Source organism: Petromyzon marinus, chromosome 39 (genome assembly GCF_048934315.1).
Source record: "Petromyzon marinus isolate PM22_M1 ecotype Great Lakes invasive population chromosome 39, UKy_Petmar_22M1.pri1.0, whole genome shotgun sequence".
Taxonomy (NCBI): Eukaryota; Metazoa; Chordata; class Hyperoartia; order Petromyzontiformes; family Petromyzontidae; genus Petromyzon; species Petromyzon marinus.
In genome coordinates, this window is record NC_133705.1 from 9,838,785 (window position 1) to 9,863,727 (window position 24,943).

Consider the following 24,943-nt stretch of genomic DNA (forward strand, 5'->3'; position numbering starts at 1 on the left):
GTTTGGTGAGTGAGTGGGTTTGGTGAGTGAGTGGGTTGGGTGAGTGAGTGGGTTGGGTGGTTGGGTGGGTGGGTGGGTGAGTGAGTGGGTTGGGTGGGTGGGTGGGTTGGGTGGGTGGGTGGGTTGGTTGGGTGGGTGAGTGGGTTGGGTGGGTGGGTGGGTTGGGTGGGTGGGTTTGGTGAGTGAGTGGGTTTGGTGAGTGAGTGGGTTTGGTGAGTGAGTGGGTTGGGTGAGTGAGTGGGTTGGGTGAGTGAGTGGGTTGGGTGGGTGGGTGAGTGAGTGGGTTGAGTGAGTGAGTGGGTTGAGTGAGTGGGTTGAGTGAGTGGTTTGGGTGGGTGGGTGAGTGAGTGGATTGGGTGGGTGGTTTAGTGGGGTGGGTGAGTGAGTGGGGTGGGTGAGTGAGTGGGGTGGGTGGGGTGGGTGGGTGAGTGAGTTGGGTGGGTGAGTGAGTGAGTGGGGTGGGTGAGTGAGTGAGTGGGTGGGTGGGTGAGTGAGTAAGTAAGTGCGGTAGGTGAGTGGGTGAGTGGATGGGTGGGTGAGTGGGTGGGTGGGTGAGTGGGTGGGTGAGTGGGTGGGTGGGTGAGTGGGTGGGGGTGAGTGAGGGTGGGTGGGTGGGTGAGTGGGTGAGTGGGTGGGTGGATGAGTGGGTGGGTGGATGAGTGGGTGAATGAGTGGGTGGGTGGATGAGTGGGTGGGTTGCTGAGTGGGTGGGTGGATGAGTGGGTGGGTGGATGAGTGGGTGGTGGGTTGGTGGATGAGTGAGTGAGTGCTGCACCTCTGCTGAAATCGCCTTCTTTTGTCACTCATCCCGAGTCGCGACGGATTCGCCTCTGCCTCTCTCATTGGCCGGGAGCTCCGTCTGCCGACCCCAGCGACGCAACGTTGCGCAGATGTAATTAATTAATTAATGATGAATAAATAAATGACATCTAGCACATCGCAAATGATTATCCAAATTATCAGCAGCAGCAGCAGTCGAAACAACAGTTGTTTTATTGCCGCGTGCAGAAATTATCCCTGCAGTTAGATCTGCAGCAGTCAATGTATACTGCACATCAGCTGGCGTTCGCGATCCGTTCTCTCATTAAGCTGGGCAGGTGATGTTGTTGTTGACGGTGGTGCCGATGGGCACGATGCCGCTGGCGATGTTGAATGACATCACGCGCCCTGATCCCCGCGTCCTTCCTTTGGTGTTACATGTATTCCTTCACTCCGTCTTTGACTTTCGTGCCGACGAAGTGGCTCGTTCATTCGTTCGTCAATGTCGTTCGTTTGCTCATTCCCTCGGGAGGTTGCACGCGCACGGCGCCGAGTCTGTGAAGACGGGAACACGCCTCTTAAATAAACGCCTATCATCATTATGATCACCAACATCATCTCATTATCATTATCTAATCAACATCATCGCCAGAATTATCTCATTATCGTAAATTGAATCGACATCAGCATTATCTCATAATCATCAAATCGACATCATGAGCTTCCGCATTAACATCATCGGTATAATCTCATAAATATCATTATTATTATTTCATTTACATCACACTAATATTATCAGCATACTAATCAACGTCAGCAGAAGCATTCCCAAGAATCATTCACTTGTTGCGCCCACGGCCATTCCATTTTTCACACGCAAGTTAAATACAATTGTATGATTAACGTTTCATTGCACTGGTAATATTATAACATTATAAAGGGTGCATTAAATGTGTGCGTGTGTGTGCGTGACAACAGAGTCGATCGATCGCATTCGTTGTGCACCCTTGTCAATCCACTGCTGGATGATAAAGCCCCCCCCCCCCTCTAACCCTCCCCGTAATCAGTGCGGCTCGAGCCGAGAACCTATTCCGATCTCGGCGTCCCACCGATGATTGCGGTACCAGGAATCGAGGGTTCGTAGCGCAGTGGTATTCCTCCCCCCCCCCCCCCCCCCCCCATCAATGTTATTTTTTATTGTTGTTTTATTGTTGTTTTAATTGTTGTTTTAATTAACACCGTTTAACCCTTTCAACGGCCATATTCGTCGACGCTTTATGAACTATTTTGCTTAATTTCAATCACCTACTTGACGCGCTTCGTGCGGCAATTCCCAGAATCACCGAGCCATTCGAAATTCAATGCCCTAATGACCTACCCCCCCCCCCCCCCCCCCGTTAAAAGTGTGTTAATGCATTAAAATTAACCGCAATGTATTGATTAACCTTAATTCTGAGTAGTCGCAGTCGAGTCGTATTTAGCCAACACGATTCCATACGAGGTAGTCCAGGTGGAAATGCAATAATTTCCCCTTGATTGATGATTAACATGGGGCGATATTGAGCAATGTGGCGACTCGGTGTGCTGTACCGCCACAATTCTTCTGTAATAAGTAATAATTATTACATTCACAATACTCACGTGGTAATCCGCGACGTTGTTAAGATGAACTTCACGTTTGATAAATATCCCACCATCAAAACAAATATATTATTACAACATAAATACGAACTACTATTGAATTGGATATAGTTTGAAATTCACATCAGCCTGCAACGTTCAACCAATGCACTTTGGATATGCACTATGTGTCGTTGTGTGATCACTGAATATGATGCTAAGCAGCAAATTGCTCTTCTCACACGCGTGCACTCACGCACATATCACAACACTAACAATAATGTGTACTCTGGCTGTAGGGTGAACTGCAAAATTATCCTGTAATCGTCGGGTCCACTTGAGCTACTCCCGTGTGTACGTGCGTGTCTAACTGAATACTATTCGAAGCGCTCTCGAAACACACACACACACCCCACTAACTCAGGAGACGGGGCTGGCTTCGGCTTAGCTCGGCTTGTATGAGCCCAGCTGGCTGCTGCTGCTGCTGCTATATCAGAGACGCAACAACCACCGGAGCGTGTGTCGATTCGCCTGCGAGCGAGGCGCCTTCTGCTGAGAGAGAGCGAGCGAGAGAGAGTTGGAGTCTGTACGGCTCGGCACACAGAGAGAGGGTGGGGGGGGGAGAGTTGGCACGGCTCGGCACGGTTCGACGCAGCTCGACTTTCTCTCTCTCCACACACGCCTACCGCGCCCACTAGCGGAGGAGCGCGCTGCTGCTGTTGCTGCTTGCAGAGATGGAGGAACGGAAGGGATTCGTGGGTGATGGGGAGAGGGTGGATGAATGGGTGGGCGATGGGGAGCGGGTGGGAGAACGAATGGGTGGGTGGAGGACCGGATTAATATTGTTTGAGGCCCCTGGGCTACAGGGAACTTTGAGGCCCCCCCGTCATATTTTGAAAAGGAAAACAAAGTTAAAGAAAAATAAAATGTATTTTGAAAAGGCTAACAACAAATAAAATTCAGAATTCCCAAACGAAATAACTGTTTCACTTAATCTCTGGAGGCCCTCCAGCTAGCGGAGGCCCATGGGCTGCAGCCCCTAAAGCCCCCCCCCCCCCGTGCCTTAATCCGGCCCTGAGTGGGCGGGAGATGGGCAAAGGGTGGGAGAGTGGATGGGTGGGAGATGTGGAGAGGGCGGGAGAGTGGATGCGTGGGAGATGTGGAGAGGGTGGGAGAGTGGATGGGTGGGAGATGGGGAGAAGGTGGGAGAGTGGATGGGTGGGAGATGTGGAGAGGGTGGGAGAGTGGATGGGTGGGAGATGTGGAGAGGGCGGGAGAGTGGATGGGTGGGAGAGTGGATGGGTGGGAGATGGGGAGAGGGTGGGAGAGTGGATGGGTGGGAGATGGGGAGAAGGTGGGAGAGTGGATGGGTGGGAGATGGGGAGAGGGTGGGAGAGTGGATGGGTGGGAGATGGGGAGAGGGTGCGAGAGTGGATGAGTGGGAGATGTGGAGAGGGTAGGAGAGTGGATGGGTGGGAGATGGGGAGAGGGTGGGAGAGTGGATGGGTGGGAGATGGGGAGAAGGTGGGAGAGTGGATGGGTGGGAGATGTGGAGAGGGTGGGAGAGTGGATGGGTGGGAGATGTGGAGAGGGCGGGAGAGTGGATGGGTGGGAGAGTGGATGGGTGGGAGATGGGGAGAGGGTGGGAGAGTGGATGGGTGGGAGATGTGGAGAGGGTGGGAGAGTGGATGGGCGGGAGATGGGCAAAGGGTGGAGAGTGGATGGGTGGGAGATGTGGAGAGGGCGGGAGAGTGAATGGGTGGGAGATGTGGAGAGGGTGGGAGAGTGGATGGGTGGGAGATGTGGAGAGGGTGGGAGAGTGGATGGGTGGGAGATGTGGAGAGGGTGGGAGAGTGGGTGGGTGGGAGATGGGGAGAGGGTGGGAGAGTGGATGGGTGGGAGATGGGGAGAGGGTGGGAGAGTGGATGGGTGGGAGATGGGGAGAGGGTGGGAGAGTGGATGGGTGGGAGATGTGGAGAGGGTGGGAGAGTGGATGGGTGGGAGATGTGGAGAGGGTGGGAGAGTGGATGGGTGGGAGATGTGGAGAGGGTGGAGAGTGGATGGGTGGGAGATGTGGAGAGGGTGGGAGAGTGGATGGGTGGGAGATGGGGAGAGCGTGGGAGAGTGGATGGGTGGGAAATGTGGAGAGGGTGGGAGAGTGGATGGGTGGGAGATGTGGAGAGGGCGGGAGAGTGGATGGGTGGGAGATGTGGAGAGGGTGGGAGAGTGGTGGGGTGGGAGAGTGGATGGGTGGGAGATGTGGAGAGGGTAGGAGAGTGGGTGGGTGGGAGATGGGGAGAGGGTGGGAGAGTGGATGGGTGGGAGATGGGGAGAGGGTGGGAGAGTGGATGGGTGGGAGATGTGGAGAGGGTGGGAGAGTGGTTGGGTGGGAGAGTGGATGGGTGGGAGATGTGGAGAGGGTGGGAGAGTGGTTGGGTGGGAGATGGGGGAGGGCGGGAGAGTGGATGGGTGGGAGATGTGGAGAGGGTGGGAGAGTGGTTGGGTGGGAGATGTGGAGAGCGTGGGAGAGTGGATGGGTGGGAGATGGGGAGAGGGCGGGAGAGTGGATGGGTGGGAGATGGGGGAGAGGGTGGGAGAGTGGATGGGTGGAGATGTGGAGAGGGTGGGAGAGTGGATGGGTGGGAGATGTGGAGAGGGCGGGAGAGTGGATGGGTGGGTGGGTGAGTGTGCTGGGGGTGTGGGCGATCGGGTGTTGGTTTTTTCGAGTTTGATTTCCGCTCACGGTCAACACCGCCAGTGACGATTATCCTAACCGGTCCTGGGCCACCCCCTAGGTGCGGTGCGTGTGCACACATCGGCACTGGGGAGACAAAGGCGGTCAGACGCGGTGCTTGGCCGCTCAGCCCCTCGCGCGCTGTGCCCGCCTTCATGGGTGCGACTCGCGAACAGCACTTGCCCCGATAGGCGAAACGGGCGGACTTTTGACTTTGTTACGTGGGGGTTGGAGGGGATGGGGCGGGGGGGTAATTACCGGGAGGGTGGATGGATGGGCTAGGGGTGTGTACGATGGGGTGTGTGGGCTATATATGGGAGGGATGATGCAGGGAGGGATCAAGGAGGGGGGGGGGGGAATGGGGGGTGGGGGGATTGGTGGTGTGGGTCAAGTGGGAAGAGAGACAGGTAGGGGAGGGTGAGATCGGTGTGCGGGTGAAGTGGGAGTGGATAGGGAGAGTTTGGCGTAGAGAGAGGTGGGAGTGAGGGAGGGAGTGAATGGCAGGGGGGGGGAGGGGCTATGAGACGGGCGAGAGGGAAGCGCTGAGGTGAGCGAACGGTGAGGGTCAGCGAGAGCTGTGGGTGGGAGATTGAGGAAGGAAGGAAGGAGAGGGTGGGGGCTAGCGGGCGGGGAGGGGGGAGAGGAGGTGGGCTGGCGGGTGTGGGTGGGGTGGGAGGGAGAGAGAGGGATGGTTGCGGATCGGGGAAGGGAGATACGAGGGTTGAGTGGGTTAGGGAGTGAGGAGGTGGAGAGGGTGAGTGGGTTATGTAGTGAAGAGATGGAGAGGGTGAGTGGTTAGGTAGTGGGGAGTTTGGGGTGGAGGGGGAGGGGGATGAGTGGGTTAGGGAGTGAGTAGGTGGAGAGGGTGAGTGGGTTATGTAGTGAAGAGATGGAGAGGGTGAGTGGTTAGGTAGTGGGGAGTTTGGGGTGGAGGGGGATGAGTGGGTTATGGAATGGGGAGGTGGGAGGGAGAGAGTGATTGCTGTGTGGGAAGAAAGGCAGGATTAGTGGGGAGAGGTGGGGGGATTGAGGTTGGGTTTGAGTGTTCGAAGCTGAGTCTACGTGAATCAGGGCTCGTGTTTGTGTCGGTACATAATCACCTACGTGTTGCCATTACTGATATCAGTGAATACTTGAGTGCGTGTGTGGTGAATAATTTTTATAAGAGCAAAGCAGTGCTTGTCGATCGTTGGGTGACACAGAGAGAGAGATAGCCAATAAAGGTGACACCATCAGTTTAACATTTCTAACCATATTCGAGAGGTATACTTGATGTGGTGTGCTGCTGGGTGCATTCCATGTTCTCTGGGTCGCTGGTGAACCGGAGAGGTCGTACGGACGTGACATGTCGCCCATAACCACGACGTAGGGCATACTGGATGTGGTGTTCCGCTGTTTCTGCTGCTGCTGCTGCAGCTGTAGAGCTACGGGGTGGGCAGCAGAGGGCAGTGCGGAAATCCCCGCCGTTGTGCTGCGCTTCTATGCTCCCCCGGCGTCACCAACCCTCGCTGACGGGCGTGGTGAAGTACGGGCAGTTAACGCCCCATGCCTCGCATGGCGTGGGTAGGCCCCCATCCAGCAGTGGAAGAGCAAAGTGCCCTCCAGGTACGATACAATTGAAGCGTGATGACGTACAATGACGATGCTATTGTTGTGGCTCGCGAATCTCTCATCTCTTCTTCATCAAATATTTATTGTTTTGGGGTGCTCCTCAGTTATGTACATATTGTTTTGCCGACGGTTGCCGCTTATATTGTTGTTATTGTTGTTGTTGCTGTCGTCCAAAATTTTGTGAGGCAGTTGTTTGAGGTATAGTAATCAGCCGGGAAGGCTGAGTTTTACGAAGGGGGGGGGGGGGGGGGTGATGTAATGACATATAATGGGTCACTACGGTGCCTAGCGCCATCTACCGACAGAGAGAGGAATAGTGGGTATAGTAGCTCCTCTGCCAGCAGAGTATATGATGATGTCATGGTATAGTAGCGCTCTCTACCAGCAGAGTATATGATGATGTCATGGTATAGTAGCGCTCTCTACCAGCAGAGTATATGATGATGTCATGGTATAGTAGCTCCTCTGCCAGCAGAGTATATGATGATGTCATGGTATAGTAGCGCTCTCTACCAGCAGAGTATATGATGATGTCATGGTATAGTAGCTCTGCCAGCAGAGTATATGATGATGTCATGGTATAGTAGCGCTCTCTACCAGCAGAGTATATGATGATGTCATGGTATAGTAGCGCTCTCTACCAGCAGAGTATATGATGATGTCATGGTATAGTAGCGCTCTCTACCAGCAGAGTATATGATGATGTCATGGTATAGTAGCGCTCTCTACCAGCAGAGTATATGATGATGTCATGGAGGAGGTCTCTGGGGCTGGCAGAGTAGGGGGCAATTGAGGACGTAGTAGCCCGATTGGCCGGCGGGGGCACGTGATGGGATGTAGGCCAAAGGTGACGGAGGAGACACGTGTTGTAGGGCCCAGAACCTTCTAGTGACTTCCAGAAGGGGGCGTGGCCGAGGGCGGAGCCAGGCAGGGGACACGTGGAAGGCGATCCAGAACCTTCTAGTAGGTTCCTTCTAATAGGTTCTGGATGGGGGCGAGGGTGGAGCGGGGACACGCTGAGGGACATAAAAGGGAGGTCCCGGGGTTCCATCGGGGCTGTCTGCTGGAATGGAACCCGACGTGCTGCGTCTTCTCCTCGGTCTCCGGTCTTCGTGCTCGGCATCGTGGGTCAGGCAGTGTTCCGACTGACCTGACCCGTTTATATAGTTACCCCGTGGTGGTTACTGGTTATGTAGTTACCCCGTGGTGATTACTGGTTATGTAGTTACCCCGTGGTGATTACTGGTTATGTAGTTACCCCGTGGTGGTTACTGGTTATGTAGTTACCCCGTGGTGGTTAGTGGTTATGTAGTTACCCCGTGGTGATTACTGGTTATGTAGTTACCCCGTGGTGATTACTGGTTATGTAGTTACCCCGTTGTGATTACTGGTTATGTAGTTACCCCGTTGTGATTACTGGTTATGTAGTTACCCCGTGGTGATTACTGGTTATGTAGTTACCCCGTGGTGATTACTGGTTATGTAGTTACCCCGTGGTGATTACTGGTTATGTAGTTACCCCGTGGTGGTTACTGGTTATGTAGTTACCCCGTGGTGATTACTGGTTATGTAGTTACCCCGTTGTGGTTACTGGTTATGTAGTTGCCCCGTTGTGATTACTGGTTATGTAGTTACCCCGTGGTGGTTACTGGTTATGTAGTTACCCCGTGGTGATTACTGGTTATGTAGTTACCCCGTGGTGGTTACTGGTTATGTAGTTACCCCGTTGTGATTACTGGTTATGTAGTTACCCCGTGGTGGTTACTGGTTATGTAGTTACCCCGTGGTGATTACTGGTTATGTAGTTACCCCGTTGTGATTACTGGTTATGTAGTTACCCCGTGGTGGTTACTGGTTATGTAGTTACCCCGTGGTGATTACTGGTTATGTAGTTACCCCGTGGTGATTACTGGTTATGTAGTTACCCCGTGGTGATTACTGGTTATATAGTTACCCCGTGGTGATTACTGGTTATGTAGTTACCCCGTGGTGATTACTGGTTATGTAGTTACCCCATGGTGGTTACTGGTTATGAAGTTACCCCGTTGTGATTACTGGTTATGTAGTTACCCCATGGTGGTTACTGGTTATGTAGTTACCCCGTTGTAGTTACTGGTTATGTAGTTACCCCGTTGTGATTACTGGTTATGTAGTTACCCCATGGTGGTTACTGGTTATGTAGTTACCCCGTGGTGATTACTGGTTATGTAGTTACCCCGTGGTGATTACTGGTTATGTACTTACCCCATGGTGGTTACTGGTTATATAGTTACCCCGTGGTGGTTACTGGTTATGTAGTTACCCCGTGATGATTACTGGTTATATAGTTACCCCGTGGTGGTTACTGGTTATGTAGTTACCCCGTGGTGATTACTGGTTATGTAGTTACCCCATGGTGGTTACTGGTTATATAGTTACCCCGTGGTGGTTACTGGTTATGTAGTTACCCTGTGGTGATTACTGGTTATATAGTTACCCCATGGTGGTTACTGGTTACGTAGTTACCCCGTGGTGGTTACTGGTTATGTAGTTACCCCGTTGTGATTACTGGTTATGTAGTTACCCCGTGGTGATTACTGGTTATGTAGTTACCCCGTGGTGATTACTGGTTATGTAGTTACCCCGTGGTGATTACTGGTTATGTAGTTACCCCGTGGTGATTACTGGTTATGTAGTTACCCCGTGGTGATTACTGGTTATGTAGTTACCCCGTTGTGATTACTGGTTATGTAGTTACCCCGTTGTGGTTACTGGTTGTGTAGTTGCCCCGTTGTGGTTACTGGTTGTGTAGTTACCCCGTTGTGGTCGTAGAATGAACGTGTTGCCTTCTGAATTAGTGTGTCTCTCACGTGAACCCACTACACATACCGAATTCGAACAACAAAAATGTATCTTGTTATTTTTGCATGCCGACCCCTATTCTACATGTAGCATTGTTAGAACGCGCCTATTAAGGCCTACGCGGGAGACGTGGGAGCGATCGAGCCGGCGCCACGCACAAACCCGACCGCCTTTGTCTCCCCGGCGGTGACGTTTCGCACCGCGAACCCGTTTAAGAAGCTGTTGAACAGGTTCGGATATAAATTGTCATCGCCTCGGCGCCGGCCCCCGGGGTATCGAACCCAGGTTTTGCCAGGTTCATAGAGGCGCAGTGATCCGACCTCTACAGCCCCACCGCAAGGGCTTCTGTGGAGGGAGTTTTAATTCGATTTGGCCGTGCCACTCACTCAAGTTCGCCCGAGCACGTGGAGAAGGGTAAGAGACGCACGAAAGGCAAATCCACCCCCCCACCCCCCGTATAGCCTTCAACGGATGGTTGGGGCAAGCGCTGTCCAACAGAGCCTATTGAGGTGGGCGAGGCCCACGAGGAGTTTGTGTGGCCCGCAAACCACGCACACGCGGCACCAATGTGCTGATTTATTTTTTTAAGGCTGAGTCGACCTAGGGGAGGCCGAGTACCGCCACGGTTATTCACCACCGATGTTGTGCCGTGAGCGAGACTATCCAGTGCGCCGCCGCTCCCCCAATGCACGCACGCACAAGAGGGCAAATAGCTTCCCCCCTCCCCCCACCCCACCTTTTTTTGGCGCACTATTGGACCAAGTGTGTGTTTGGCGAGCACCCGTGAAGGCCGGAACGGCAAACGAGGTAGCCAAGGCACCCGGCCGCCTTTGTCTCCCCAATGCCGACGTTTACAGCAACGCTGCTACACACTCACACAGGACGCGACCTGCAACTCGACCGTCCTCTGCGATCCACGCGTGTCAGAGCAAAATATAAACCCACGTGACTTGAAACTCTCATATCGAGCATCTTCAAAGTGTAGCGTTCAACACGGAGGCAACTCCGTTATTAAACAACTTCCCTAGCGGGTCAACACTGAACGTAACTCGGGTTCTATAGTAGGTGATGTGGCTCACGATGTGAGTAGCGAGTTAACTCGAGACGAAGACGATGGTGCTAGAGAGAGGCTCCAGACACACAGTTGCACTCCTGTAACAGTAGCTGGCGCGAACACCCTTGTGTAAGAATACTGTGTGTGTATATATACACAGAGAGAGAGAGAGGGTACAGGGCGATCCATTTATAGACACTCCACTTAAAATAATAGGATGTGGAACAGATTTTTGCATCTTATTTCAAAGCATCTGTCTAAATATGTCGCCCACCAATCCCAATGCACGCCATGCCAGGCAAGTTGCATTTTAAAAAAAGAACACCCACAATATCATGTACTTTCTATGCGTGTTCGTTACGTGTAATTTATGTTACACTGCAGCCACAAGAGGCCGCTACATTCATCACAAAAAAACCCGTGAGAATAGTGTGAAAACCACAGCAAGGAACATTTCTTGCTGTGGTTTTCACACCTGGTGATTGCTTGTGTTGCAGTCGAAACGTCATGAGAATGTTATTGTTTTATATTTTTTTATTGTTTCCCTTCTACGTGACTTTACCGAAAGAACCAAGAATACGTATAATGTTAATAAATACAGAGGGGTTTGATGAAACAAAGTAGTTGTACTTACATGGCCGTGCTTAATTTGTGCTTCGATTATTTAACTTCTAAAAAAAAATGTGGCCACGTCTCGCACCCCCAGAAAGGGCATCTCGCACCCCCCAAAGGGGGTTGCGTGCACTCCAGGTTAAGAAGAACCACTGTTCTACAGCCTGAAGCGATGTAGGTTCTGCACAGGGTATATGACCTGCCAACCATATGGACCACGTAGTAAAATAATGAAGTCTCCGCTCCTTCAACGGAGGAGTAGGAACAGTGACACGACACCAACTCTCTCTCTCTCTCTTTCTGCTGAAGCTCTCTCGTCGTGGCCAGCCGCAAGACGGTGGAGATACGTCGAGGTGCATCGAGGTCCATGGAGACGCCAGGAGATGATTTAACGACACAAGCTACAGTGGAGAGACTGTGGCCCGTGGAACCCAAACTACGAAGCCCTAATAGTAAAGCCAGTGGAGTCTGCCCTCCTTCAGCGGAGGAGGAGGAGGAGGACCGGCTACACGACACCAACTCTTTCTCTGTCTCTCAGCTGAAGCTCTCTCGTCGTGGCAAGTAGAGCGCAGACCCCGGCATTGCCATTCGGCTCCTCGACACGGGGCAAGAATGTGGCATAGAATAGGCGAACACTGTATGAGGCCCCCCCCCCCCCCCCCAAAAAAAAAAAACGAAGCTTCTTTCATTAAATGTTAACACTTCTAAGTTATTTGCACGAGGAAAGCCTCCTTCGCCGAGCCTCCGGACTTTCACGAAAGGTTCGCTTGGCATGATGGGCCAATTATCTTCGCCTTGCAATAAAGCGCTATATATATAGTCCATAATAGAGCGCAATATACAGTCCATAATAAAGGGGGGGGTGGGTTTGGGTTGAATCGCGTAAATATAAATGTGTCGTTAAACCCGCCACCACCCGACACAGCCAATTAGTAAAATGTTTTTCTTCGTTGGTTCTTTCGGTAAAGTCACGTAAAATGAGAATAAAATAATAAATTGATAAAATAAAATAACACAATAATATTCTCACGACGTTTCGGCCACAACACAAGCGGCCTTCATCAGGTGAAGGGACGAGACTGTCTGGTAGGACAGCGCTGGAGTGAAAAAGCCACGTTCAGATCAGGACCTTTAAGCTGTGGGAGAAGAAACAAAGCGCCTTGACAAAGGAATTAGCATATAATTTAGCAAGTAAAATGTTTGTCACTCAAACAGAACGTGCCAATTCTTGACTTCTTCAACGCACCGGTTGAGTGTTGGAGAGTAAACCCACGGCATTTATAATTCGATGCACGACGTTTCGCTGGTGATTGCAAACCCAGCCTCATCGGGCAATTTGCCAGAATTGTGAAGAAGTCTTCCAGTCTCCGTCTTAAATAGAGCTGAGGTGATGTCATCACGGTGATTCTATCTAGATGTCTTGTGAACCCCCACCCTCCATATTTAATTCTCTAAAAGTTAATATTTTTTCAACTACATTTTATTTTAAACAGAAATGAATATGCAGAGGAAAAAACATGTTTGGGGTCAATTAATTGAGGGGTCACAAGACACCTGTGGTGAGATGTTAGCTACCTCGTCTGGTATACAGGATGGCCGTGGGTTCGATCCCGGCCCTGACACCTGTATATTTGGAGTTCGCATGTTGTCCTGGTGGTCGCGTGGATATTTCTCCGGGTCCTCCGGTTTTTCTGTCCACATTTAGAAACATGCGTTGAGTGTTTGGCTGCTATAAATATCCACACGATGAGCCACTTTTTTTAGTTATCATTTGTGGCCAGGTGGCTTCTGAAATAGAGCTATATAGCTCAGTGGGCTCTACCTGATAAAAATAACAAAATAGTTAAGTTAAATATTTAAAAAGCATAGTTTGAAGACACCGCAAATCCGAGAAAATTACCTGGAATTGCGTCCTAGCCCGGGTAGATCTGAGATGCTCAGCAGATATTGAGCCTGGATTGTGGCTGGATGGGTGACCAGCGTCTACATTGTGTGTATGTATGTATGTTGAACTTATTTCGCACCGTACGCAACCAACCAACCGTGCTAATCCGAGTTGCGGGGAAGGGAAGGACAACAAATTAAGCTCAAAACGCAGTTTCAAAGAATTGAGTTTTCATTCTAAAATTAATTTTCAATCGAGAAATGAGTTTTCAATCTAAGAAATTTGATTTCGGAGGGCATTGGCATCAACACCCATTGCAATGTACTCCTATGTTCACTTAGTTTGTTTAATTGCAATTGTGAGCGGCAGCCATTCGTACATCTAATCGGCACAATCATTGGTTCACTGCAGCTCAAAGACTACAAAGCGTGTGGTAAGGTTGGGAGATGTCCACGTGCTCGGCCTTTGAAGGCCTGAAGACCGACCCGCACTTACCAGCATGGTGAAGTCATTATCAATATCAGCCATTGTCTATCCACTGTTGGATGAAGCCCCCCCCCCCACTCCCACCAGCTCGCTCCCGCCACCTCCACAGTGACGAATGACAGGTCACGTGCATGGTCACCACTGTCCCGCGTCATTACATTCTGCCTCGTATTTGCACACACTCGCTCGCTCCGTTATATTGTCACATCTGTTTGCATATCGATCGCTCGCATGTTTGTGTTGCATACATTTTAGCGGGCGGCGGGGGGGACGAAAACCGATCTAACACGCGCAAGGCGAATTGGTGGACCGCGAGAATCGATTCCGCTCGCCCATGGCCGTTCGTGGGGAAAAAAAAAAGACACACACACACAACCTACCCGTGTCATTGATGCAACAAAAATTATAGTTTTGAGCCGGTGAGCATCTGATGACGTTAGGGGGCTTTAGGCAAATGTCACGGAATTGGCTGAGCCGCATTAAGTAAAATAAAAACACTCAGCCAAAGATTAAAGGCACGGCATGAAATCGCTCTCAGAGCAAGAGGGCTTCGTGACCTCGTTTTGCGTTGCTGCTATTATTTATTTGTGATAATGCTAAATCAATATCAATTCATTATTATTCGTCTTCCTTTTTCAGAAGGGTCCTGCCAAGTTTTCACAGTCGAGGTGGGGGCGGCCGCGAGATGATATTTTCATTATTTATTTTAGTTTACCACGCCGAGCGTACGGACTCTTTTGCAGGAGGGTCCCTGACATATTTAAAAGTTTTGTTAGTAAAACAAAAGCCAACCACATATATATTGGGTTTTTTTATTTTTCATGCCCGAGCGTTAAAAGAAAACCCACGCGCAATATGGGGCAATGCTGTATCCCCATACAGATAGAAACAGATGGCGATGAGTCCACTTACTGTACCGCCCTCTCTTGGTGAGCCAGCGTACGGCTCTTCTTAGACGCCCAAGGCAATGCCCCCCCCCACTCCCCTTTGGCCCCACCAAAGATGAAAGACAACGGTCCCCCGTATAGCCTTGAAAGACTGTTGGGGGCAAGTGCTGTTAGCGAGTAGCACCTATGAAGGCCCGCACGGCACACGAGGTATGTCGGTAAGCGTGCACCACCACCGGCCGTCTTTGTCTCCCCCAGTGGCGATGTTTTTACACACCGTACCAGGTACTCACTTGCGGCTGAGTCGACCGAGGGGGGTGGGCCCAGGACCGGTTAAGATAATCGTCACTGGTGTTGTCCGTGAGCGGGCATCGAACTCGTGTTGCCGGGTTCGTGGTGCAGTGCAGTGCTAGCGGTTGGACTACCGCCCACCCCCGCCCACCCACGCCCACCCACCCACCCGCCCGCTTCTCAGAATCGCAATTTGTCCCGAGTGGAACGAGGCCTCGTGCCCTGGCAAAGCCGGGCCGCTTGACTCGGCTCGGCCGTGTCCGAGCTGACCTGTCACCCACGCGACGTGGCATGGGGGAAGGGGGTGGGGGGGATAAATAAATAAACAATATAAACACTTTGAACATGTGATGTCGTGTTAAGCCGACTCAGCGCCCCCCCCCCCCCCAAAGACAAATATCCCCCGTTTAGCCTTAACAGATTGTTGGAGCAAGTGCCGTTAGCGAGCACGTATGAAGGTGGGCGCGGCACACGAGGGGGTGGGTGGCCAGCACCACGCCCGGCCGCCTTTGTCTCCCCCATGGTGGTGCCTACACACCGCGCCCCAAGTACTCATTTGAGGCTGAGTCGACCTAGGGGAGGCCCAGGACCGGTTTAAAAAATCGTCACCGGTGTTGGCCGTGAGCGGCAATCCAATTCCGGTCACGGGGTTCGTAACGCAGCCACGCGAATTGCGGCCCTACCGCTCCCCGCACGCACGCACCTATAAGCTCGCGCATACGACGCGGGTGCGTATACACGACCGTAGATCTCCCTGCGCGAGAAACCAAAGAGATGGGGGCGGGGGGTGGTGGGAATGTGTCAGAGGGTACAGGCAGCGGCAGCAACGGCGACTTGGCCTGGCGAGCCTCGATTTGACACCGCCCGCGAGCGTCAGCCGCGTGGAAGCCGAGATGGCGCTCCGGGGCGGCCCGCCCGTGCTGATGATTGTTGTTTCTCGAACCGCGACGAGAAGAGGAGCGGATCGGGTGGAGGGGGGGGGGGCAAGACGTAGGAGGAGGCAAGGGACAGGCGAGAAGAGCGATGATTGCCAGGAGGAGTTTTGTGGGGGGTGGGGCAAGAGCATGGAATTGTGAAGTCCCTTGCGGAATTTGTATATATCCCCCCGTGCGTGAGTGCGAGTGTGCGCCTGTTACGTATGTAGATGATATTGAACTTATATTCTTAGTTCTTTCGGTAAAGTCACGTTGAAGGGAAACAACAAAATAATAAAATATATAAAACAATATTTATATATATTTTATTAAAACAATATTTATATATATTATTTTGTTGTTTATATATTATATATATTTTATTATTTTGTTGTTTCCCTTCAACGTGACTTTACCGAAAGAACTAAGAATATGAATTACTGCAGTCACGAAAGCTTTAAATCAAGATATTGAACTTCTTTCGCACGCTACGTAGCCAACCGCGCTAATCGGAGGTGCGGGGGGGAAGGACAAATGACAAAAGAAAACTAAAAGCAGTTATAAAGAAATTAGTTTTCAATCTAGATCATTTAAAAGTGCATATCTCCATCGGCTTCCTAACATCGTAAGGAAGAGCGTTCCAGACGGCCGCAGAAGCGCGTCAGAGAGCGCGCGCGATGGAGTGGCCGTCTCTGTTCGAAGGCTCGCCAGGAAGGATGAGCGGAGTGTCGGGTGATCGTTCATGCTCCTTGGCGAGATCAGCGAGGTATTGTGGGCAATTTGTGGAGATCACTTTGTGTGCTACGTGTGCGACCTTATCATAATGTATTCGTTGAGCAACCGAAAGCCAATGCAGCTCGGCGAACACCGGACGGACAAAATAAAAGATAATAATTCACATTCATAATTTGCATTCCATCCTAGAATCCCAATGCGTATCCCGCAGTACCCGTCACGACACGTGCCAGAGTTGATATCTGAACCGGAACCTGGGCCTCCCCTGGGTCAATTCAGAGTCCGGAGAGTCGCTCCATCAGCAAGACCCCCCCCCACACACACACATCGCCCCCCCCCCCACTCCTCGGGGTATTCGCGGGGCCGTCAACTCTCGCACGCGCTGGAATTGGCCACACATTTAAGGAATAATGAGGATTTTTTTAATCGATAATTTTTTTATTTCGGAAGGAAAAACAACGAAATAAATAGAGCGTTAAATGGGACACTGTACGTAAGACGTAGTCTGGCATGTAGATTTATTTTTATTTGGATGTATAAAATGGTAGCGCCACGGTGGCGCGATGTTACCTCCCTCGTGGGTTCGATCCCGACCCTGACGCCAACTGTATATTTGGCATTTGCGTGACTCTCTCTCCCCGTGGTGAGATGTTAACTACCTCGCCTGGTATACAGGAGGTCGTGGGTTCGATCCCGACCCAGACGCCAGCTGTATATTTGGAGTTTTCGTGTCTTTCTCTCCCCGTGGTGAGATGTTAACTACCTCGCCTGGTGTACGGGAGGTCGTGGGTTCGATCCCGACCCTGACGCCAGCTGTATATTTGGCGTTTGCGTGTCTCTCTCTCCCCGTGGTGAGATGTTATCTACCTCGCCAGGTATACAGGAGGTCGTGGGTTCGATCCGGACCCTGACGCCAGCTGTATATTTGGCATTTGCGTGACTCTCGCTCCCCGTGGTGAGATGTTAACTACCTCGCCTGGTATACAGGAGGTCGTGGGTTCGATCCCGACCCAGACGCCAGCTGTATATTTGGAGTTTTCGTGTCTTTCTCTCCCCGTGGTGAGATGTTAACTACCTCGCCTGGTGTACGGGAGGTCGTGGGTTCGATCCCGACCCTGACGCCAGCTGTATATTTGGCGTTTGCGTGTCTCTCTCTCCCCGTGGTGAGATGTTATCTACCTCGCCAGGTATACAGGAGGTCGTGGGTTCGATCCGGACCCTGACGCCAGCTGTATATTTGGCATTTGCGTGTCTCTCTCTCTCCCCGTGGTGAGATGTTAACTACCTCGCCTGGTATACATGAGGTCGTGGGTTCGATCCCGACCCAGACGCCAGCTGTATATTTGGAGTTTTGGTGTCTTTCTCTCCCCGTGGTGAGATGTTAACTACCTCGCCTGGTGTACAGGAGGTCGTGGGTTCGATCCCGACTCTGACGCCAGCTGTATATTTGGAGTTTGCGTGTCTTTCTCTCCCCGTGGTGAGATGTTAACTACCTCGCCCGGTGTACGGGAGGTCGTGGGTTCGATCCCGACCCTGACGCCAGCTGTATATTTGGAGTTTGCGTGTCTTTCTCTCCCCTTGGTGAGATGTTAACTACCTCGCCTGGTGTACGGGAGGTCGTGGGTTCGATCCCGACCCTGACGCCAGCTGTATATTTGGAGTTTGCGTGTCTTTCTCTCCCCGTGGTGAGATGTTAACTACCTCGCGTGGTGTACGGGAGGTCGTGGGTTCGATTCCGACCCTGACGCCAGGTGTATATTTGGAGCTTGCATGTTCTCCCCGTGGTCGCGTGGATTTTTCCTCGGGTCCTCCGGTTTTTCCCTCCTCATCTAGAAACGTGCATTTAGAGTATTTGGCTGCTATACATTTCCACATAATAAGCCACTTCGTTGAGATATCATTTGTGGCCAGGTTGCTTCTGAAAAAGAGCTGTGTAGCTCAATGAGCCTCACCAGGTAACATTAAAACAAATTTTAGTATATACCTGTACTTATGAAACTGATCACGCAGTGCACGGTATATTTAATCCCGGTTATTTGCTTATAAGTGTTTATTTAACCGGGTTAGAACAACTTGCCGTCTTACCAAATCGCATGGGATTCTCCCCGGTCCCATCGAATGTTGAATGCTAAGCAAGTGTTTTAGCCTGTATAGATGGGCGACTGGTCCATGCGTGCACAGGCGCTATAATCCTCTGTTGTAGTGTAGATGTATGTTCCCTTGTCTATGCTCCCTGCCTGCACCAACCTGCAACGACTTGGTTTGGTGAAGTATGTGGTCAAATAATCCACGTGGCCTGCAGTTCGTGGCGAGGCCCTCATCCACCAGTGGATTGAGGAGCGGGCTGTGCATGTTTTTTTTTTTAAACCGTTAAGCTTTACAATTCTTTGTCAAGAGGGTTCCTGGAAAGTTCAGTTCTCTGTGGAAGTCTTGTCACGGCAGTGAATTATACACGGTTACTTTTTTTTCCACTGCCACAACCAAGCCGTGCCAGGGGCCTTGCCGAGCCAGCCCTGGTACGGCTCAGTATAAGGCGCCAGAGTTGTTTTTCTTTCCCACTACAGAAGCCGTGCCGTGCCGCTTGTGACGTCACACGCAATGGACGAGTCGAGGACGCGTGTTCGATGATGCACACGACGAAGATTATTAACCCGACCTCTTTGGCCGTGCTTTGGCACCGAACCTGATTCGGATGGCTTCTCGCGAGGCCAGAGTTTAAAGGTTTGGTTCCGGCTCAACTCGATATATAGCCGGGGGGGGGGGGGGGCCTTGCGCTGATTCGGCTCGACTGTGCTAGAAGGAGCAAATGGACGTATTGACGGCACACCGGTGGAGCATAACAAATCTGTTTATCAGCCTTGATTTGACCCTGTCGCCAAGTTGGACTCGATTCGAAGGTTTATTCACTCTACTGAGACTTGCTAAAAATAAATAACTAAATAAAAAGGGTCAATATTGACCGCTGATTTGGGTCCCGATGAATCCAGAGACACGCCCGACCAAGTCTCGAGCACGAGTCAAACCTTGCCGTTTGGAACACAGCGCCCAGCCAATCGCCATCAGGCCTGGGTGCTGCTGCTTATACAGCAACAGACTCTTAATCCTTCGTGGTCGGCCGCACACACGTGACACGTTCGTCTTCCGACTGCTCCGACATCACGAGAATCGATTTTGACGCAGCACCACCCCCCCTCCCCCCCCTCCCGCAAGATTTTCTGACCGGGGTTAGCGACTCGCGGGAAGATAAATCATTATTGCCGCAAAATATTTGCGTTTTTTTGTATTTCTACCACGCACCACCGCGGTGTAGCACCAGCAACCTGCAAATGTATCGCGTACTCGGCCAATCATCCATTTAATAGATAATAATAACAATAATAATTAACGACGCTAATTTGCAACCCTTTGAAAAAGCAGCTGCTTCTGGAAGAAGGTCTCCACACGTGGTGTAGGTCATGGGGGGGGGGTGGTTCTGGCCATACTTCACTACGCTGGTCAGTGCGGGTTGGTGAAGTGGAGCAGCGCAAGGCAAGTTCAGACGCGACTCGCCAATGATGTTAGCCGTGCCTAGAGTCGAACTCGGGTGGCCTGGTTTCACGGCGCAGGGCGCTAGCCACTGCGCCACCGCTGCCCCATCGTTCCTCGAGGGTTGACAACGAGAACGAACCGCTGTGTGGGAAGTCGTCTGTGGTTGGAGTGTTCATTTTTAACTGGCACGTGCCATGGTAACGTGGAATTTCCACCACGGGCTCACTTAGTATTCCTGCAACAAAGGAGTAACCAATGCAGGAGTAAGTACATCATCAGCCGCGTTCCATTCACTGCCGATATAACGAAGGGCTCTTACCAAAAACAACATCGGCTCTCCGATGTTGTCACCAAGAAAATTGCTTAGTCATATCCCTTCTTTGGCGAGAGTGCCCAAATTGTTTTCATTACACGTGTAATTGTTTGTCTGCCTGGTTATTTATTTTGATCTTCCCATCCATTACAGAGCCATCGATTTTGGGCCATCGCTTAGCCATCCGAAACAACATTCCGCGGTGATGTTTGGCTCGGGAAACCTCATCAAATACTAATCTCTTGGGTTTTTTTTTTATGGAGAAAGACTTTGTCTAAGGACACCCCATCAGACACTGGTCTGCCAGTCTATTGTCTAAGGACACCCCATCAGACACTGGTCTGTCAGTCTATTGTCTAAGGACACCCCATCCGACACTGGTCTGCCAGTCTATTGTCTAGAGACCCCATCAGACACTGGTCTGCCAGTCTATTGTCTAGAGACCCCATCAGACACTGGTCTGCCAGTCTATTGTCTAAGGACACCCCATCAGACACTGGTCTGCCAGTCTATTGTCTAGAGACCCCAGCATGGTTGATTATAATCGTTAGTCGTTTTATATTTATGGAATAATTGATATAAAGCAGCACCTGTTAGATTTTGGTTGCTCGCTGCTGTCAGTGGTCAGGCACGGAAGGTTTCTTGGCCGACACTTTCAGCACAAGTGCCGGATTAATATTAATAATAACAACAATAATCAGCAATAATGATGCCAACTTGGGACGCACGGCACAACGTTTGGTCGCTCTTGTAGAGGCCCGAGGAGGCACAACAGACAAGCAGAAAGGCAGCCGTGCGGTGACCCGTTGCCAAAAATTGTCGAAGCTCTGGCGGCCCGATGTATATAAAGGTCTTACCAGCCGAATAATTAGTGTTTACACGTGGGAGAAACCGGGACTACCCGGAGATAACCCACGCGTGCGAGGGGGAAACGCTTTATGCCGTATAAGCGGAACAGTTGGAGTCAATTCTACCGGCGAGACAAGGTATGGCACCTCCTCGACCCCCACGGGAAAGGTGTTTCGCACGATTCGTGCGGTGATCCACGAACGCTCGCTGCCTGCGCAGTGCTGGATGACAGGCGTGCGTGGCCACCACCACCACCACCACCCGGCTAATTCTGAAAAAAACATCTTTTTTTTTTCAATTTCAGTTTTATTTATTTGGTATAGCCCTGTGAGCCATTCGGCTCTTGAATCAGGGCAACCGCAACAAACAAAAACATGAACATCTCCCACCGCCAGAAAAAAAAAATTGAGGGAATGCTACGTGCCAAATCACAAATCTCATCTCTAATTTCTCTTAAGTCATCCTTGCTTTGATTTGCTTGCAGGCGACTTTTTTTTAAAAGAATGTTACATGGTTGTGCAGGCCATTCATTTTTTTTTGTCCGAGCGGGCTTAACCATTTATTTTATTAAATACAAGAATGGTAAGTGGCATTGAGCAGGACACTTCGCGAAAAAGGAATGATTGCCAGTTGTCGAGACTAGCAGTCCAGAAGGAAGGAACGCGCCTACAGAGAGCACCTCCTCAGCGGAGACGGAGCGATGAGAGTGAGATGGTTCTGGGTTCAAAAGTCAGGTTAAGTTGATGCATTTTCAAGCTAAGAAATTAGATTGCGGAGGGCATTGGCATCGACACCGAATTGTTGTAAATGGATCCACCTGACGGATCGCGACACACGAAGCAAAGGTCACCCTGTAGCCTACATAGACTGTTGGGGCAAGTGCTGTTAGCGAGCACAATGCCGCTCTCCATACCTTCACACGCACATGCACGAATCTTCTCGGGCACACGCGCACACACGCACGCGTGCAAGGCTCTGCACAAAGACCGCAGTCGTACTCGCAGTGAGCGAGAATGAAATAAAATCAATTTCCCGGTGCACCATTTTTCGAACAGAAGCGCTCAAGAGGACATTGCGGGAAGGAATAACATGTAAATGTTTTCAATGAAAAATATAATCGCCCTATTTGAACATCGGCAGCCTTTGGCGAGGTATATAGCGGCACGGCCAAATTGCCTCTCTGACTGCACACAAAGTAAACACGTGAATACGTCAAAGACGACACACACATGAAAATACATTGTGACTTTCCCATCATAATTGTGATGCTGCATTGGCTATAATGTGTGGAATTTCCACCAAGGCAACATCACTTTTTTCCTCCCAGTTGCGCAATTGGCGCTTTGTAACGAGATAACAACAAATGCGATGACACTGTGACACCGCTGCAGCGAGCAATGCACCACGCTGTGACAGGGAACGGCCTTGGAACAACGACGTCAAATATGAATAGTCTTAAAGCAAAATGGCTCTTAACCATATACTGCACCCTTGCTCCCCTTTGGTTACTCAATCGTTAAAAACACGAATAATGTTAATGAACACGTAGGTTTGACGAAACGAAGGAGTTGCGCTTACGTTCCCGTACTTCGTTTTGTGTTTCGATTATTGACTTTCTAAAAAAAAAAAAAACATCTGGCCATGTCCCACACCCCCCGAAAGGGCATCTCGCACCCCAGGTGGAGAGCCACTGTCTTAAAGGGAGGGTCCTCGCCTGTAACAATGCGGCGGTTCACCGACATCGATTCAAGCGAGCCTGACTCTGCCGATGAGACACTGTGTGTCAAAACCGGTCCCGAGATTTGCTTTGCATTGAATCAATTGTAACGAAATGACGCGCTCACAAACGACTGTGTGGCCAGTGGTGTATGAATCAACCTTCCCGTGGGCGTCGAGGAGATCGCGTGCCCTGGGCTCCCCAGCAAGTGGACTCAACTCGTCATCTGTACGGGGATAGAGCGTTGCCCCCTCGCGTGCGTGAGTTTTCTCTGGGCGCTCCAATTTCCTCCTCGTTTTGCATGAACACTGAAGCATTCGTGTGGCTCTCCTGGATAAATACGATTTTTATTTTTATTTTTGTTGTTGTTGCTGCATCATTATTATTATGATCTCGCCCAAAAGAAACGAATTGTCAATTACGAAAGACGAGAGGACCACAATGCACGTGTGCAGTAAGTGCCTGTGGCTTTCTACATCATTCACAAAAAAAAGGCTAAGCGACGTGTATTCACGTGTTGTTGTTTTTTTAACAAACTTATTTGCGCACTTATCAGCTCTCATTCCATCCTCGTTCTCAATGCCCTTGCCTCTTCTGACCCACGCGTCGATTGCGGGCGATACACACTGATCAAAGGCGCGTTCTAAAATCCCAAATCGTGTTTTGTCGTGTTCTTTGAGTGGAGTGGGTGTTTTTTTCTTTGTTGCCGATCGTCTCCTCCGTAGTGTGCACCTGAAACTGGCGCCTAGCAGATGTATTTATGTGCGTGCGTTGAACTTCTTTCGCGCCGTACGTAGCCAACCGCGCTAATCGGAGGTGATGCCTTGGCCGTCCATTGCACGTGGACTACCAGTAACCATTCAAAGTCAAAGTGAACTCCTCCTCGGAAGAGCGTTGAAAGCTGTGTTCTCACCTTCCCCCCTCTTTACAGCCTTGAGAACGGCGGTGGAAAATTACACATTCCTCTGGCAGAGGCGAGTCTATCCCATAGGACAAACGCAGATAACTTTCCCACAAAGTGCTTAACCATGTTTATGGTCCCCCTTCCCCCCCACCCCCCGGAGAGATTGTGGATCGAGTCAACCCCCCAACCAGGATTTGAACTCGCACGCCTTCTTTACGTTGCGAGTCGCCTTGCTCTATACCATTGCAACAGCTGGCCGTCAATGTTAGCTACCTCGGGGCGCCGCGGTGGCGAGATGTGAACTACCTCGCCTGCTATACAGGAGGTCGTGGATTCGATCCCAATCCGGACCCTGACGCCTGCTGTATATTTGGAGTTTCGCATGTCTCTCTCTCCGTCGTCGTGTGGATTTTTCTCCGGGTCCTCCGGTTTTCCCCTCCACATTTAGAATCAACGTCACGCGTTTAGAGCATTTGGCTACTGCTATACATTTCCACGTGATGACAAGTCACTTCGTTGGGCTATCATATCTGGCCAGGTCGCTTCTGATAAAGAGCTCAATGGGCCTTCCCTGGTCAAACATCGTGATTTTTGTTATTGTATTTTTACCTACGTGACTTTACCGAATAGAACCAGAGAGTAAACATCGTTTTGTTAAGTTTAGTTTTTAACACGCTTTCTATTAACTCACTCTGTCTGTTGTTGTTGTATCCTCAAATATTGCAACTCAATTGTAACCCACTTCCCAATGTGGCATCGACTGCAAACTTGGCATACTTATGTCATGCTGATGACAATACTAGATTCTGTCATAAAAAAAAAATTAAACGATCTTTTTTATATGTTATGTTTCAGCTTGGGTCTAATTGTCCACGCTCAACTGACGTTGGCTGTAAATCACCACGGTCCCCTTACGTTATGGCAAGCTTCGGGGCCACTTCCTGGAGTTGTAAAGTTCTTCCATTACTAGTAGGGAACATTTCATTAAAGCGTGTTTTTATTTTATTTTAATATTATCTATTTTGTTTTATCGTCGAGTTTTTGCAGTGCCACCTTTGCAGGGCTATGGTTGTGTAGTTCAATAGCGCCGGCTTGGTGGCCGGCAGTGGCAACTGTAGTGGACACGCAGTGCACACGCCGGCGAGCATATACGCGGTGTGTGTGTGTGTGTCGGCAGGGCGGAGGAACTGGGGCAAGGGTCAT

The 24,943-nt window shown here is 50.7% G+C and overlaps 1 protein-coding gene across 2 annotated transcripts in view; it reads right to left on the minus strand.

Moving 5' to 3' along the window:
• The window catches only part of LOC116950383 (uncharacterized), a 96,921-nt gene extending 93,929 nt beyond the window's left edge, over positions 1-2,992 (minus strand). For both annotated transcript variants that reach the window (XM_032968074.2, XM_032968072.2), the window contains exons 1-2: positions 2,401-2,992; positions 776-1,314 (exon numbers count right to left, since the gene is read on the minus strand). The gene's annotated coding sequence lies outside the window, so the exon portion shown is untranslated. The remainder of the gene's footprint in view (positions 1-775; positions 1,315-2,400) is intronic.
• Positions 2,993-24,943: the final 21,951 nt, after the last annotated feature.